Below are 13,487 nucleotides of genomic sequence, written 5' to 3'. Positions count from 1 at the left end.
TAGAGTCACCATCCCTGGAGGTCTTTAAAAGATGTTTAGATGTTGAACTTAGTGATATGGTTTAGTGGAGGACTTGCTAGTGTTAGGTCAGAGGTTGGACTCGATGATCTTGAGGTCTCTTCCAACACAGACAATTCTGTGATTCTGCGAAAATCACAGAAGCTTGATGAATCCAGCCCCCAACAAAGTATGTGAAACCATGACTGCTGTTAGCCATTCAGGCTGGACTAAGGCTCGCCTGAGGAAGCCTGTGTTACGCTCACATGCATTTAATTACTGCTATGTTTCATTTTCTACACTTCCCAGGAGTTGTTTCTTGGAAGTAGACTTGGTTTATCTGAAGGAAACAAGAACCTTGAGCAAATATAGCAAATGCCCAGTGCTCATATTTCCACTAGGATCTACTGAGGAGCCAGGACAAACAGAGCATGGTCCTGGGCCTTGGCAAGGCATCCGAGGCACTGCAGCCCTGCCATAAAGCCTCATTCTGAGGGCTTACACCAGGCCAAAGTTTGTGTCAGCATTTTGCACAAAGAATTCATTTCATCCATGTCTGAGACAAAAGCTGTGATCTCATTCTAACAGCAGTCTGTCACTCCTCAAAAGTGAAGAGGGAATGAGAAACGCGTTGAGCTTCAGCACCAACTGTATTCTCTACCCTAGTGGAGGCCAGGGGCCTATAAAAAAGGTTTCTTTTCATTTCCTCCACTGTATGCCTGCTCCAGGAGTATCACATGATGCTGCTGGAGGGGAAATTGTAGCTGCTGCTGGAGTTTGGGGAGCAGATGCCTTTGTTTAGCTCATCAGTCCCACACGTTCGCTGTGGGGCAAGCACTGTTGGAGCAGGGCAGCACAGGGAGGGCTACAGTAGCAGCGGGTCCATGCACAGATTGCTTTTGAGCTGCTGATTCTGAGGGAACAAAGAGGGACACTGCTGCTCAGTCCTCTCGTGCACACACTAGAGAGTGAGAAAACACAGCCAAAACTTGAAACTGCTGTCCTCTAATCTGAGATGCACAGAGTGAGCCTTTTTAAAACAGTCTGTCACTATCCATTGTCAACTGCCAGACAAAATCAGAAAACGTTATTTGAGACGGTTTGCAACCAGGAAGGAAGGGTGGCTGGCTATCTGCTCTAGTATGCAGGGGTCTAGAGAAAGAGGGTTGCAATTAACCTCTCTGGGCTTTGAAGCAGGTGGCTGGCTCCAATCCCCACAAGTAATTGTGAAAAGCACAGTTTGCCCTGTACTGCCTGTCACAGCCTCCTCATTTTAGCCTAATCAAATACTAAAGTAGCTAGCAATCCAAAAGAGTAATTGGGAAACCATTCAATGTTCAGGTCAGCAAAGGTTTACACACCCTTTGGGTAAACAGGTAATACGGAGGGAATGTGAACTGACAAGAAAACAAATAAAGCTTGCCGCATGGTTAATTTTTACAGCTCTACACAAAGGTTTTATTCAAAATCTTACACTTTATCCTCAGCTTGCAAGTCATTTCATAAGGAGACTGAATGAGACAGATGTAACAGTCAAAATCGTTGTGTCACTTAACCAGTAAGGATTTTTTTTCAGTTTTTGAACAGCAAAACCCAACCTTATTATAGTCACTGCCTGAAGTAACCCTACTTCTGATGGCCAGCATATGGGGAAGAGGCCGGAATGCAGTCTGGCTGCGGGCACCTAAGTCCTCTGCAAACAGGCCCTCCCAGCACTGGTCCCAGGAGGCAGAGCTCTTGTAGAAGAAGAGGTAGGAATGACAGACCAGCAAATTGCAGACTTTTACAAAAGGTCAGAGGAGCAGTGTGCAGCAGTGCTTTCCACTCAGTGTGTAAGGGATGCAAAGGCTCACTCATTATTGTGGCTGAGGTTATGAAGAGAACAATTGTAACAAGATTTTAAAATGAATGGTACTCAGAGTAAATGGCTCATTCTCATAATAATCTTAAAACTGTAATTTTGTGATATTCCTTGAATGCCACCTTTTCCACCTTTCCTGCTATATTGTTCCTGGCATTGTCTTGTTAGCCCATTAGGAAGGACTTGCTGAGCTCTTAATGTTGGCTGTTTTTCTTCTGTCTCTTTCATATTTTTATACGGCCACAGCATGGCTATATTTTTTTTTTCTGGTTTGGATTATTTTGTACTTTGTTTTTATTATTGCTATGTTTGCTTTAGAAACACAGTCTGAAATTTCTTCCTCAGCCTGAGGAATCTGGCTTTGTGTATGAGAAACAGCTGAAGACAAGCAGAAGGATGGTTCCTATTCCTGTCCTCGTCTTTCTCCCTCTTTCAGTAAGCTACTTACCTTTTTGCCATCCCTGGCTCTGATTGCTTTCTGCACTGTGCACTTTCTGAACCCTTTGCTGGAGCTTCTCCTAAACCAACAAAGGGATGGAAAGATATGCCTCATGCCTGGAATCAAATGAGCAAACAAAGGGTTTCTGCAAACACTTTTCTGCAAAGAAAAGCTGTTTTTATATAATTTCAGAATTTTCCGTGATAGTATTGAGTCCAGAAAATGTCAGACCTTGTTTGGTTATAGTTGTATGTTATGTCAAGACACATTATTTAGTGTAGAGTAAAAAGGAAGTTTTTTCATTGTTCTTATCAAAGCATTGTATGCATCTTGTTAGGCTTAGCGAAGCCTTTATTTCAACTTATTCTACAAGCAGGGATTTTCCTATACAGTTAATTCAGGAAATAGTTCTGCTTCCCCATACCCCAGCTAATTATGTGTATTGGGGTCTACAGATATGTCTCCAAGCAATTTAAGGCAAATGGTAGATTAAGAATACACAGAGTAAAGAAAGGCAAATGGTGCTGTAATTGAAACTAATGAAAACAGAAGTTTTATTCGCTTTTAATTTTAGACATGTGCAGAATAGCCTTGGAAGTGTCATTTTTGAAACATTCTTTTCACATTAATTTGTTAGCGAATCAGTTCTCCCAGTACTGGTCTCTGGTTAGTTGCTATAGTTTCAGATACATGTTGTTGGCTATAGAAATCCATTGAGATATGTTATAAGGTTTGTTTTCTGCTCAGAAACAATAGCAGGAATTTAAGTCAACTATTCCCCAACTCCTTCTGTTGGATATGCGCTTACTTTTTACCTTGTCAGTGAATAGTAATGTTACACAGAAACAGTATACAAACTGCATGACTCAATGCAGTCTAATAGCTATATTTGCAATATTATTATAATGAAAGATTTTCCCTACTACCATAGTTCACTCGAGAAAAATTAAAAACTGGAATATGTCAAGATGGACCTGAAACATTTCCAATGTTTTTCATTTCCAGTTCTCTGAAAATGCAACATTTACTGAGAAGAAGACCAGGTAATTCTGCACTGAAATCTCTAATCTTTTGATGTTTGGGGGAATATGGATTGGAGCAGGACAATTTGTACAGCCCCCACAGCACTGTGGAATCCTGTAACAACAGCCACGTCGTATGTCAACAAGAATATTGCTGCGTTTGGGACAACTGTTTTCAGATACACTTGCTCCTTTTTTTTTTTAATTACCTGAAGTCTTAATCTTATAATTACTAACATAAATACAATTGATTTAACTGGAAGATGATCGAGGAAGAGACTTATAAAACTGCAGGAACTTCCGTTGGGAAGTCCAGGCCATTCTGAAACTACCCTTTTCTTATGGTAATTCTTTCTGATGTTATTGTTCTAAAGGACTGAAGTGGCAGATCCAAACCTCACATTTGGACTTCAAGTTTCTCTCCTAAGAGAGAGCAGCAATTTGACAACCATTTGCTTTAAAGTAAGGAGTTAGTGGGAACACAAGTGCTTCAGCACCCAGCCCACCACAGAACCAGTTCAAGGCTCCTAAAAGCAATGCCCATGGCTACAAGGGGCCGTGCAGGTAACAGCACCACAGCTACAGTTAATATAGTAACACCCATTAGTGTATTGCCAGACTGGGCCTATTCTGAAGGCTGCTTATGGCACTGGTACAAAATACAAACCATAATATATACTCTGGTCTGAAACATAATTACAAGGAGTTGGAAGCAAGATTGAAAGGAAGATCCTTCGTCCAGGAAGCCAAAGATTTGGAAACCTGCATAATAAACTGAAGTGCTGTGTGTTTAAGCAACCAGAAAAACATGATGGTCTGAGTGATAGACTTGTGGAGGGGTTTATCAGTTGTACAGAAGCACAGAGCTCTACATGGACAACATGAGACCATTTTAATGCCAGTTCAGCAGTGATTAGCACTATAGAATTAGTGATACCCTATTGTTTTATTGAAGAAGCCTCAGTTCATTTTCTCTGTAGGTGTTGTGATGAATTAGTAGGGGTTTGTTCATTGTCCTTGAGAATTTAAAGAATCTACTGAGGAGATAAGGTTTCACAACTCACGGCATTGTAACATGGGGACAAATGAGGAAGGGGGGTTGGGTGAACATCCTTGTTAAAACAAAGATTTTGTAAGATACCACCCACCCACCCACCGCAAGACATCCTGTTTTGCCCCCACCTGAACACAAGCACAACGCATGATCACCGGAGGAAGAATAACGACCCCCAACAACAGACTGTGCAGTCTCAGGACAGGTCTCGACAGGTCTCGACGAGTCGACAGGTCTCGACAGGTCTCGACAAGCCGGAACTTCAATGCTATAAAACAGCGACACTGGAAAGGGGAAGTTGCATGCCGTGGTGGAGCGGAGACTCCCCAGCCGCCCAGCGCTGTTTTGCTTGTGTCTGCTTACTTGATTAATAAAATAATTTCAATAGACCAGTAGATTGTGTGGTCTAACTTATAACAGGTGTCACTATTTAACACTACTGATGAAGAGAAGCAGGATATTGGGGGAGGAGGCAAATGAGACTAGGTGTAGCTTTTAATGATGTCAATGGGTATATGAAGTTTTAGTGTTTTTATCTTTTAACCCATTGAAATGCTCTGAACTAGAGGGAAGACAAACATTTTGGTTTAACAATAGTGACAATTGCTGTGCATTAGAAAAAGTGCAATGATCCATGAATGTACAATGAGAAATTTAAAACCTGCTGTGCACTATTCAAAAACTGTTGATCTATGCAAAATTATTAAACAACACATGAGATTTGCCAGGATTTTGGTCCCAGGTGCAGAGCAGCTGCTTGCATTCACTTTCTAGCATGCCGTGCAGGGGCGTTCCTGCTGGAGATGATAAGTTTGGCGGGTGCACAGGTTGAAAGGGGTGGACCAGTGAAGGTGGGTGTGCTTTCAGACTCCAGCCTGTTACTTGGCCTGACATAATTCAGGCTCAGTAATAACCGCGGTGCATTCATGGTGGCTGTGCAGCTGTGAGGATGGGCAGACGCTCTGGCATTTTGTTCTTATTGATTATGTAGAGTGAATGCTGGAAGTGGTTGGGGGGGTAGCTAATAGTATTACATGCTTTCTGCCAAAATATTTTATGCTCCATGTACAAAGATCCTTTGCTAATCAGCTGAGCTTTTAACCATACTTTTTCTACAAAAATCAAGATGAGGAATTCTGTAAGAATTAAAAGTTCCTCTGTCTGCTCTCCCCGGTGATTTAACATTGCCCTGTGCAGATTAAGAATAAAAGAACATCTTCATTAGGTGAAATCAACAGCCATATTAAGATGTTGGTGTCTTTGGTAAGTCTTCATTCACAGTACCTGAATAGTGGTTGGTCCATCAGGGATGTCAGCTTCCCTCTATGTTGCTCCTGGTCCTAGCACAGACATTTCTACATACAGTTGTGAAACCAGATGGGGCTCTACTTAGATGTGTGAAAATAAAATGGGATGTGTCTTGTAGGGGATAACACATGACTCTTTTAGCGTTGATCCAACACTCGTAAAGTAAATGAGGGATTTTCTACTGATTTACTGGCCTCAGACAAGGAGTTTTAAAGGCCTTCACTTTGTATTGTAATGCAATGACAGCCAACTGTGGCACAAGCTTGGAACAGGGAAGATTTTGAGGCAGTGAGACACTCAATTTTTTTGGTACATCATACTTGAAGTTGTTTGGCCAAAATGCAATTATCTCTTGATAGAGCAATACTTCCACTGCCAGGATGCAGGAGAGCAGATGCACATCTCATGAGGTTCAAGCTCATTTAAATCTCAGCACAGTTTGTGTTTCAAGAAACTTCAAGAACATTCTTTATTCATTCAACCACTACTTTTGCTGATAACGGTAACACATGGTCCAGAGCCCAGAGAAGTATCTCTTGCTTCCTTGTCCATTTGCGATCAAAATTGTGCCAGTCCCATTCATGCTCCTTGAGTTGCTATTTCTTAAGCAGTTTGGCATGCAAGTCAGCTTGGTTTCTGCTTGTCTTGTCACCATGATGACAAGCTATACAGTAGCACTCCTGGGCTAACATCCTTCCCAGAAAAGCATGTTTATCTCTAGACAGACGTCTTCATTCTTTGTACTGAGATAAGAGATCTCTCACTAGCACAAATTCTAAGCACATGCTTTTATGAGGTGTGTTTTACTTAAGTATTTGATCCTTAAACTTCTGTAGATTAGACATTACCACCACTTGATAGTTTAAGTAAACATCCATGCACTTCATATTCATCAGCTGGTGTCCCAGAAGGGATTAGGAGTTGTTTATCTGATTAAACCCCAGCAATATGGTGCCAGCTCTTTCTTGCACCAATTTTAATTTCAAACACTGAACCTGCTCTGTAGAAACTGTTTATTAGGTGAAACTAACACATATGTTGGAACTATAAGCTGTTTTTTTTCTCTCTTTTTTTTTTTTCCCCACTTGAATTACTCACGTGAATAGGGTTATAGCCTGACAGAACAAGTTACACATTGTTGAGAAAAGTAAGAGAGGAGAATATTCAGGCAGATGTAACATACTTAAGTTCCACTGAAATTCTTTGTAAAATAATGGGCTTTAAAAGTAATCTTCTGTGTACTGAGTAAACTTGGTGTTCATCATTCATTGGTCTAATCCCTTTGACTGAAATTTAAGATCTAAGGCTCCATGAAATTAAAAGAAAAAGAAACAATTACATGTGTATTCACTCAATTTCACGTGTTGCATATCCTTCAATTTTTTCAATTCCAAATTTTAAGAAGGGTAATAGAGGTTTCTAAAGCATGTGTTATTCAAAAAAAAAAAAAAAAAATCTACAGGTCAGTTATAACTTGAAGCTTGCCAGCTTTGCCGGTTTCTTTGGGTTCCTGGAGAATGCACGTCACCTCCAAATTTCCCTGTCTCCCACAAACATTCCATAGATGCTGCAAACACTGTGCAAAAAGCTCAAGGCTGCTGAGTACATAGAGCCCTCATGTAGGACACCGGCCACTCAGCCCTCCTAGTTGGGCAAAAACACCGTGGTGTACAAGGACCTTCACAACAGAGCCAGTGTATAGAAAGTCCTCATGCTGCTCCTGAACTACTCCATAGAAAAGAAGAGCCTGTGTGCTGTTCCTGATAGTGAAGGACAGCTGCACCCTTCACTATGAATGTAATTTGAATATATGGTAACTACAACACTACTGTAAGGCCACAACACCAGAAGACAACTAAGCAGCCAAGTAATAAAGTATGTGGGCTTAATGTGTTTAGAGTAAGTAATGTGTTACTATTAATGAATGTTAGCCACACTGATACAGCCTTTAAACTTGTACCAGTCATGAAAGGATACACCATTCTTATCCCAAAGAATCATTTGAAAACCATAAATAAATAAATAAATAAAATAAAATGAAATAAATTTAAAAGAAAAAAAAAAGCACTTTTAAATGCACAGTAGTACATTTTTATCTTGCAAAAGAAACTATGCCTAGATTTTAGTGCATCTACATTTATAAGGCTTCCCTGCTAGTTTTTAGTCTCTGAGCAATAAATAATTCATTAATTAGGAAAAATAAGGAAAAAGGGACATTCAGCAAACAAAGCCAACAAAAACAGCCCTTAAGCAGCTTTCACTCAGCCAAGTGCTTCAGTAAGATTATTTGGAGAGAATGCCAAGGAGCCTTTACCTTAGAAATTATCTTCCTTCTCTAGTCATATGGGAGTATATAGTTACCCTCTTTCTAGACTGTTTTATGCCTCCAATAGAAGATAACACAGAAAACCAGCATGAAGAGACAGAGTTTCCTCCACAGTAAGTGGAAAAAGCTTAGAGACAATAGCAAGATGTAATTCAGAGAAGCAAGTTTATACATGTATATATATATATACACAAAGATGGTGCAAGTTCCTCACACATAAAAGATGGTCAAACAACTTCTAGACATCTAGATCACACATATTGTGCTACATACACTGCACTTCTGCTAACTGTAATTTTAGCACAGTATTCAAAACATTTGATGCTTTATATGAAAATTCCTGGAGACATATGAGTTTGTGAAAAACTAAATTTTACAAATGAAAAAAAAAAATAGCTCTAGTGGGTACTAAGAACAGTTCTAAACTATGAATGCACTCAAGGCCAACATTACAGGCCTTCAGACATGTCCAAAGATTATTTTGAACCCGATCTGTATGCAACGATATATATAAAAAAAAAAAAAAGGAGGCAAACTTTTCCAGAGGGAGGATCTTTGTGTACCTGTAAGGCCAGTATTGGAGCTACAATATATTATGTATATAATTATATATTATGTATATTATATATCGTATACTTATATTATATTGTATATTGTGTAGCAAAAAGGACTTTCTAAATGAAGACAGCATTGTAACGATACATGGGGCTCAGTCTACATTACAGGGAAGATAAGAAAATATTAATTGGCTACAGAGGAACAGAGCTGTAGTGACGTAAAGGTATAAAGATGCCCTTCCATTGTCCCCTCCAGTCCTGCCCTGGGTGTCCCAGTCCATGTGCTAGTATATAATAATGGTTCTATGTTAAAAATTCATAAAGAATGGTGCTACATTAAAAAATCCTAAAACAAAAGAGACAGGAAAAGCAAAACGAAAATAAATTAGCCAGGTAATCCAAATGTGCAGCAGGTTTAAAACTCTGTCAAATACACCTGCTCAAGCTGTACATTAGTTAGCCTGGGTTTTGGTAAAGTTATATTACATTTTACATATATTACAAACTCCAATCAGTTAGCCCAAGCTGAAGTCTTTCCATGTTTGCTACCAAAACTAGTTAGTTTAAAGTTAGCAGAGATTTTATGTGAATTTTGGTCACGCTACCAATCCCAAACAGGCTTACTCAGGGGGATATTATGGCTTGTGATGAACCACCAGAAAGGTGCAATCAGATGCAAGGTATTCCGTGCACAAATAAACTACTTTCCCTTGAAATCCTAGGTCCTTATCTTCCTCTCCTAGCTTACTATAGCTACAAAAAAAAAAAAAAAAAAAAAAAAAGCTAGAAATTAATGTGATCTACTGATTTCATTTTTAATTAATGCAATTTTTTTCTTTTGTGATATTGTTCTCTGAAGACACTTCCTTCCCCATTCCTATTAAACAGAGAGACAAAATTAAATAGAGACAAAGTAACGCAGTGCTATTACTGTCACATTTCTGCCTGAACAGAACAGAAATCCCATGCAACTAATATTGTGTCCCTGGCACACACTACACGAGATAACAGGTGTTATACTGGGGTTTTATAACCTTTGTGAAAACACCATCGAAGACTTTCTAGATTATTTTGCCTTGAACATGAACGTTTTTTGCAGCATTCGTGCTGCAAGCACACTTTGGACACTACTATAGGATAGCTGTCATTGCCTCCTCTGTGGCTTCATTTCCTATTCCATCCTAAAAACTTGAAATAGTTTCTTGCATTGATCTCCCACTTCTGTTGGCAAAAGAGGTCTTAGTGAGGTTTTGGTTGGGATTTTAACTACACCTGCTGCAAATAACTATACACTTTTTCTGTCGATTCACCTTAGTCTCTGATAGCTTTCATATTCTTCCCTTTCAGCTTCTTCAGTGGTTTTTAAGTTCTTTCGTTTTTGTCCCTTTAAGCTCTTACAGCTTATAGCTATGTGGCTTCCCCTATCTATTTTATTCACCTGGCCTGAAGACTTTCAAAGGGGTATAAGAGAGTGAGGTCCCCACATCCTCTTAATTTATGTTACTGATGAGTGCCTGAGGTTACCTTTTGCAGACATTTAAGAGCAGCTACCCTCAGTGTCAGTGCCAGAGGGCTTGCTACACCTGCACAGAAGATGAGATCCAGTGGGACACAGCCACAAGAAAGGTTTCTCCCCCTGTTGTCTGAGGAACTTTCAACACTTAAGGAAGAATTATCACAAAGCCATCTTTAAATATACGCTCTTGAGCTTTTAGTGCACTGGAAAGCTCTTCCCAGCCTCCCATCTTGCTACAGGATGTCTTCTGCTCCTGAGCAGCAGGAGGGCAGAGTCACGATATTCCTCTGACCTTTGCCCAGCGCTGCTTCCAACATCCGGGCTTGATACCTGCAGACATGTCACAGAGAACATGGCCCTGGACATGCACTGGTCTTCAACAAAGCCACAAGAGTCTGTCCACTGAAATTACTTTGGCCAGAGTGGCAGGTACTGGGGAATATCATACATACACTTTATTTACTGTTTGCTAAAGGATGACATGAAAAAGGACACAAATGTTCTCACCACTGACATCGTGCTTATATGTAAATGCTTTAAAGTTTCACAGAGGGGAGAGTGCACGTGTTTACAGGAAATTATTTCTGCTTGCCAGTAATTTCACCTTTATAGCACGACATCCTCCTGCAGCAGGCATCTCCTAAGTCATCTTGTGGCTACCAAAGATATTAGATTCTGTTTACTGAAATAAGTCTATTAAAGTCTCATGTTTTTTGCAGGTCATAGATGTTGTCCTATTGATTTAACTTGAAAGAGTGCTTTTTCAGTGTTAGTAAGCTGTTTGCTTTTCTATAGTTTGCTACCTTCCTCATTACCTAACGTGGACTGGCTGCAGTAGGTCACCGGTTTTTAGTGAATGCATACCCAATGCCAAGTATCTGCACTTACTGATTCAGCATTAAGGGCCATTCTTGTGCAGATATAATCTGCCTTCCCAATCTATAGTCTACTTCATTTCCACGTATGCATCCCTATTCAAGGGAATCATTCAGCAAAGTTTTTATTCAAACTAGAATAACTAAAACACACTTCTGGTCCCCTGTGCTGCTTAGAAGGCATGCTATGTAGAAAACATGCCTGCACTTTGAGGCTTACATCTTACACACTTTATAGTATCTGCAAGGTGCTGTCATGAGGTAAAAAAGTCTGTGTGGTTTAAGCTGGCAGGCAGCTCAGCACAACGCAGCTGTTCACTCGCTCCCCCCAGTGGGATGGGGAAGGGAATTGAAAAAAGGTAAAAGTAAAAGAACTTGTGGGTTGAGATAAGTACAGCTTGATAAGAAAGAGGGAAAAAAAAAAAAAAAAAAAAAAAAAGACTAAAAAAGCACAAGTGATGCACAGCACAGCTGCTTAGAACACACTGACTAATGCCCAGACGATCCCCAAGCAGCAGCCCCCTCCCATCCTAAATCCCCAATTTTACTGTTCAGCATGATGCCATCAAGCATGGGACATCCCTTCAGCCACTCTGGGCCACCTGTCCTGGTTCTGTCCCCTCCCAGCTCCTTGTGTACCCCTGTCCTCCTCGCTGGCAGGGCAGCAGGAGAAGCTGAAGTCCTGGGTTCTGTGTGAGCACTGCTCAGCAACAACTATGGTCCTGGTGTGTTATCAATGTTATTCTCATCCCAGATCTGAAACACAGCATCATACCAGCCATTAGGAAAAGAATTCACTCTATCTTAGCTGAAACCAGGACAAAAAGTCAACTCAGTGATGACACCTAGACAATACTGGGATCTGCTGTGCCTTCCTAGAGAGCCCGTGCACGGTGGCTGGGGCCCTCTGTTCTTATTTTGCAAATGTTGCTTTGGCATTTATAATGCACAAAATGTGTGTAAAAACACAAGGGGTCCGGCAGTGCATGTCCTGCACTGTGCTGGAGAGCTTAGAAGGGATGACCTGCTCTGGTTACATTTTTGCTTTTCGAGATACCTTATATTTCTTTTCCTTGGTTCTCATCTTTCAGTCTCATGCTAGCCTTCTTTGTTTAGTATCACATTCATTTTCAGGTTCCTCAGGCTTTTCTATGAGCTTGCTCTTTCTGAACTTCTAATGATAGGTGGAAAAACAATTATTTGAAAGACAGGCGATGGCAGCCTCCTTCAGAATCTCCTCAGTCTCACCAAATAGGATCCCTTCCCAGCCTGGCCCCACAGACACACAATGTCAGCAACCTTCTCAAAGAAGTCATGATCCTGTACAAAACCATCTGTGCATTATTCAAATGGGCTGAAGCTGGAGGCATTTTCTTACAAGAGCTAAGGAGATCTAAGTTGGCAATAATACATTTTTCCTCAGCAAAATTAGTTACAGAAGATGAAAATATCAATAATAACATAAGGCAGTTAAACAAGCCACATTGTCAAGTTTGCTAAGAACAGAAGGTCCTAGCAAATGGCTGTCTACTAGACTTTAGACAACCATACTCACCACCAACACTGTAAAAAACAAACACGCTGTAACCTAAATAGTTAGAGCTGCATGGCATCTGCAGAGAGTGCTGGGAAACGTGCACAGGTTGTGGGCATTCGCCTTACGCAATGCACAGCACAAGGAGAAGCCTCCCAGCAGCTCCTCAGCTCTCAACTGGAACAGCACGGGCTCTTACAGCCCTCTAACCATAGTTCACACAGTTATTTACGATCCAACTGTACCAGTGTTGTTTCCTCCCAGGGTTATGGTGCATAAAAGGACAAATGCATCCCGGTGCCTCCACGGGAGGAGGCTCACCAGGAGCTGCCACGGGACAGGCTGGAAGGAGGAGACCCAGCTCTGGGCAGTCTGCTCCCAGCATGGCACAGCGCCCTGCCTGCAGCCACCGGTTCCCCTCTGTTCTTTTTTTGCATGTGTTACTTTGACCTTGCTTGCGGTACTCTGGTCCTGATCATTACTCGGTGATTTTGCGAATGTTGCCTCAGCATTTATAATGCACAAAATATGTGTAAAAACACAACAATAAGTAATTTAGTCCGAGGAAGGATTTTCTCATTTTACCCTGATAATCCTTCACACTAAACTCACTACAGGTTGGAGAAAGGCTAAAAGGCTACAGGTTCTGCATGGCAGGTACTATTTAAGCCTGCAGTTTTCCAGTAGTGGTGTATGGAAATCTTTGATTTGTGGGGTGGCAATAAAAGAAATGGAAAGAAAATCTCCCCTGTCAACATATACTCTTGAAAGGCCCTTTCAAAGCAAACATTCCAACCATGAGAAATACTTCGGTACGCTGCAGGTCTGTCCTCCTCCTGTCTTCCCTCCCTGCCTCCCCAGCATATGTGCTTAGTATTGGAATAATACATTTCTTTGTGCCCCATATTACACCATTTCTGGAAAGAAATTGTTTTACGTCACCTTGGTGCACTTGGCTAGGGGAGACCTCACAATCAAAGATTCTTTCAGGCAGCTCT

The 13,487-nt window shown here is 40.9% G+C and overlaps 1 protein-coding gene and 1 long non-coding RNA gene across 6 annotated transcripts in view; one reads left to right on the top strand and one right to left on the bottom strand.

Moving 5' to 3' along the window:
• The window catches only part of TMEM132B (transmembrane protein 132B), a 254,751-nt gene that overhangs the window by 20,755 nt on the left and 220,509 nt on the right, over positions 1 to 13,487 (bottom strand). The window lies entirely within an intron of this gene.
• Positions 1,695 to 4,762, top strand: LOC311420593. 2 transcript variants are annotated; one of them, XR_014684406.1, is made up of 2 exons: positions 1,695 to 1,748; positions 3,303 to 4,762. It is a non-coding gene; the product is annotated as an uncharacterized lncRNA (long non-coding RNA). The 2 variants fall into 2 exon arrangements; XR_014684407.1 differs by lacking the exon at positions 1,695 to 1,748 and adding an exon at positions 2,184 to 2,293.

This window comes from Aythya ferina (genome assembly GCF_964211825.1).
Source record: "Aythya ferina genome assembly, chromosome: 17".
Taxonomy (NCBI): Eukaryota; Metazoa; Chordata; class Aves; order Anseriformes; family Anatidae; genus Aythya; species Aythya ferina.
The sequence above is the reverse complement of the archived record's forward strand: the minus strand, read 5'-3'. Positions and strand labels throughout refer to the sequence as shown.